Source organism: Balaenoptera musculus, chromosome 13 (assembly GCF_009873245.2).
Source record: "Balaenoptera musculus isolate JJ_BM4_2016_0621 chromosome 13, mBalMus1.pri.v3, whole genome shotgun sequence".
Classification (NCBI taxonomy): domain Eukaryota; kingdom Metazoa; phylum Chordata; class Mammalia; order Artiodactyla; family Balaenopteridae; genus Balaenoptera; species Balaenoptera musculus.
Window position 1 is genome coordinate 16,079,195 of NC_045797.1, and position 5,105 is coordinate 16,084,299.

Consider the following 5,105-nt stretch of genomic DNA (forward strand, 5'->3'; position numbering starts at 1 on the left):
GGGTTGATGAAAGGTAAATCAGATAAAGGTCTTGACTGAGCTTTAAATCAAATAAGGGAGAGTATAATCTAGTGAAGGAATCAGGAGGCTTTGTAATTAGACTGGAGTTCGAGGCTCAACTCTGAATTTTGTAAGCTCAGACACGCTACCTCAGTGTAATTTCCTCACCTGTAAATTGGGATATCTATAGTACATAGGTTTTCTGGAAGCAAGCTGGGACTATACCTGCAAAGATTTTAGTGCACTGCCTGGCACACAGTGTGCCCCTTAAAATGCTAGTTGTTATATTTAAAGTTTTATTAACTGGGAAGACCAACTATCAAAACAGTTGCATCATGATTAAATGCAACATAGAAACATCTACAAGATACAACATTAATATAGAAGAGAATTAGAGATATAGAGAATCTGAAAGTAGATTGAATTATTGATACCAATTCTTTTTTAAAAATCAAAGTATACTTGATTTACAATATTGTATTAGTTTCAGGTGTACAGCATAGTGATTCAGTATTTTTGCAGATTATACTCCATTACTGGTTATTACAAGATAATGGGTATAATTTCCTGTGCTGTACAGTATGTCCTTGTTGCTTATCTATTTTATATACAGTACTTTGTTAATCCCATACCCCTAATATGTCCCTCCCCACTTCCCTCTCCTCTTTGGTAATGACAAGTTTGTTTTCTATATCTGTGAGTCTGTTTCTGTTTTGCATATGCATTCATTTGTATTATTTTTTAGATTCCACATATAAGTGATATACAGTATTGTCTTTCTCTGATTTATTTAACTAAACATAATATTCTCTAGGTCCATCCATGTTGCAACAAATGACAGTATTTCATTCTTTTTTGTGACTGAGTAATATTCCATTGTGTGTGTATGTTTAACATATATGCATTATATATATATGCCACATCTGCTTAATCCAGTTGTCTATTGATGGGCACATGGGTGGCTTCCATGTCTTGGCTATTGTAAATAGTGCTGCTGTGAACATCCAGGTGCATGTATTGATATCAATTCTTGACCCCCTCTGTGTCCATGACCTTTGACATATAATTTACACAGTTCTTTCCATCTCTATAGGAAAATTATACTTTCTTGTACCTTAACTTTGGTCAGCCATGCTATTTGCCTTGACCAACAATGTCAGCAAACATAAGGTAGAGGCTTGAATAGTGCTTGTGGAACTGTGCACTTCTGCTTAGCTAAGAGAAGAGCATGTCCTGCTCAGCTGATTGTCTCAGCAGGAAGGTGTATAGACACATAGACACAGGGAGCTGACCCAGACCCACAGATCTGTAGCTTGAAGTAGAAGTTACCTCTTTTACTCAAGCTTAGAACAGTTTACCCCCATACTTGTGAGTAAGAAGTAAATCCTCATCGTCTGCCAATTAGATATGGAATTGTTGTTCCACGGCAATGCTTACTGATACAGGGTTGATGTTCAAGGATGATCTTTTCAGAAAAGTGACTTATAAATTGGATTTTGACCAAAGAATAGGAATTTTCTAGTAGGAAAAATGGAGTAAGGGTATTCCAGAAGAAATAATATCAAATACAACAATTCAGAAGTGTGAAATACCATAACTTAGCATTTCAGTATTTGGGTCCTGAATGGAGCAAAGAAGGTTAATAAAGGAATCAGAAGAATGATCATAGACATAAGGAAGAGTGTCCAGTATGCACAAAAGAGATCTAAGAAGAAAATTTAAAGTGTTTATTTTTCCTGAAAGAAGCAAATCCACTGTAGCAATAATTAAAATGATAGATTTTTTTTTTCAAGTTTTCTGAGTGTTCTCATTTATTCTACTCTGCTCTCTTAGGAGAGGTAGTTTCTCAAACTGATATCAAGCCATGACTTTTTTTAAAAAATGGAGTATAGTTGTTTTATAATGCTGTGTTAGTTTCTACTGTACAACAAAGTGAATTAGTGTTCCCTGTGCTATACAGCAGGTTCTTATTAGTTATCTATTTTATACATATTAGTGTATATATGTCAATCTCAATCTCCCAATTCATCCCATCCCCTATGCCCCACCTCCTGCTTTCCCCCCTTGGTGTCCATACATTTGTTCTCTATATCTGTGTCTCTATTTCTGCCTTGCGAACAGGTTCATCTGTATTATTTTTCTAGATTCCACATATATGTGTTAATATACAATATTAGTTTTTCTCTTTCTGACTTATTTCACTCTGTATGATAGTCTCAAGGTCCATCCACATCTCTACAAATGACCCAATTTTGTTCCTTTTTATGGCTGAGTAATATTCCATTGTATATATGTACCACATCTTCTTTATCCATTCATCTGTCGATGGACATTTAGGTTGCTTCCATGACCTAGTTATTGCAAATAGTGCTGCAATGAACATTGGGGTGCATGTGTCTTTTTGAAAACTCTGGGTTTTATGAAAGTGAAAAAAAATCACAAAATAAAATGCAGCTAATTCTCATTAATTTCATGTCAAAATTAGTTTAAGCAGGTGAATCGTTCGATACCGAGGCTTTTTGCCTCTTACCTATAAAAATCCCTCCTATGACCAACCCCTTCTCGTCACAAAGGTCCCCTTTCCATGTTATTCTGGATATAGTCAATGGGATCCTCTCTTTAGATCTCTTAGGGCTCCTCAACAGACCTTCTTTCTTCCTAATTTAAGTTATAGTGGAAAGATTATTGGACTGGGAATCAGAAGTTCCTGGCTGCTATCCTGCTAAGACAATGATTTGTTTCTGCTAAGACAATGATTTGTTTAAGTCCTTGGACAATCTCTTTTATTGCTTTGGGCATCCATACTCATCTGTGAAATCAGAGGTTTTGATGGGATAGTTTTTAACATCCCATCCAGCAATAATATCCATATATTCATGTGTCTATCCATCCAACAAATATTCTTTGAGTCTCTACTACATGACTGACAATGTCCTAGATCTTGTTCTCCTTTGGAGGTAAAAAGACAGTCAATAAATAAACTGATAAATAAGAACAATGTGTGATGCTGATGAGGGTTCTTCAGAAAAATTAAAATGTGATGGGATATGATAGTGATTTGGTGACTGATTTACATTGAGTAGATGGTAAGACATGGTCTCGCTCAGGAAGTGACATTTCAGTTAAGAAGCAAACTACAAAAAGAGGCCAGACTTGTTAAGATGGGGGAAAAGTATGTCTATCCTGAGTGATAATTCTCAAGAACTTATTCAATAAATATGGGGGATGGTAGGACTGGGCTATGTGGGGCCATCGCTAAATTGTCAAATAGCTTCTATTACTGCACTGATTAGTTAGTTCTACACTGACCGCTCAAAAGACCAAACTGCTTGTAGTGGGCAGGAGGCATAGGGTATGCAGACTAGCAGCACAGTAAGTCAAATTATAGAGAGAGTGGGCCCTGAGACATGGATGGAAGGAAGTAAACCATGAGGGTGCAGCTTAATCACTTGGGAATATAATAGGACCATTAGAGAGCATCTGGGCAACCCCTCCTCTCAGACAGGGAAATTGAGGCCCAGAGAGGGAGAGTAATTTGCCTAAAGGCACAAGGTTCTACCCTGCACGTCATGTATTTAATCCCTAAGAATCACTAATTTACGTAAATCATGAATCAGCCTCTGATGGGATTTGCAGATTTGAGGTGGGGGAGGGAGAGTATGCTCCAATATTACTATGGCTGGCTGGAGTGTAGTTACCTGTTATTACCAAATTCCACTACTTCTCCATATTCAGGTCCCATTTGGATACAGCAGGACAATTGCAACACTGACACTCACATACATCAATTGAAAGCTCTAAAAAAAAAAAAAAAAAAAAGGCTGGCCTGCTTACTCTATAGCACAGTCTAATTCCCATTGGGCTTATTCTAGAGATGTGAGTCCTAGACTTGACGAAGGAAGTCTTACGTAGTAGCAGGAAAATGCCAAAATCCTGGAATCACAGTCCAAAGCTCTGTGTTCTTTCCCTTTGTCTGCCCTTTAACCTTTCATTCCTCAGCCTGGAAAAAGACCATCTCACTTGCCTAGCCTACCACATGTGGTTATCAAGAGTTAAGTAGAGACCTCAGGATAGCATTTTGTATATTAAGCAATAAATGGGAAAGGTGATTGGATTATTTACTAACTTAAATTATTAATTAGCTGGGTTGCTTCACTTTTCTGGGTCACAGTGATCTCATTTTTTTTACAAAAGGGGAAATTAGATAAATAAACTCTAAGGACCCTTCCAGCTCAAACAGCCTATGATCTGACAAAATGGTAGCCTTAAATCCTCGGAAAAGTATCCTCTATGCCTTTTTTTTTTTTTGCTATGTGGTTTGCCACTGGAACCTAATAAATCCTGTGCTATTGGAGGGAGGATTTCATTACTAGAAAGTTGGTGGTCTTACTTCACACATATGCAAAACTCTAAGGGCATTTGAGTTGAAGCTGGAAAGGGTGTTTGACCCCACAGCACCCTTTTCTAAAGTTGGCTGACATAGAACCACAATTTCTCAAGTTTATGCTTGAAAAATAGCTAATCAGATATCTCTATGATGCCTCTTGCTAGGTTTTCAAATGACCACTTGATGAACCACAAATCTAGCTGGATTTACACAGCAGGAGTAGAGCCCTTTATGAGTTCATGGTCATAGATAACCTATTCTCATTCAGGTTCTCAGGGCAGGATTTTGTAAATCGTTGGATTGGATAATTGCTCCCTAAATAGTAAAGTAAACTCATTAGGAGGCCATGAAAAATTAACTCTCATTCTGAAGCAGGAGATGATTTGGCCAATTCCCTAGATATTTCCGAAGATAATGGGCGCCCTGTTGGCTAGCAGCTCTCAAACTTTTTTGTCAGAAGTTCACGTTTGCTACATGAAGCAAAACACAAAAAACGAAAACCACCTTTCTCATTTGTTCTGTTTCAAAAGGAGGAAAAAATTCACCTTTGTTTAATTGCAGAAGAAGTGTTACTGTACAAGCAGATTTGGGGAGATTACATGTCTATCTCTTAGCAGTGGGGCCTGGTGATATGTAATTTTTTACTTGCAAATATAACTTAAAATCTGGTTATTTGAAAATCATCAGTCAAAAATCCTGATAAACATGTATACCACTC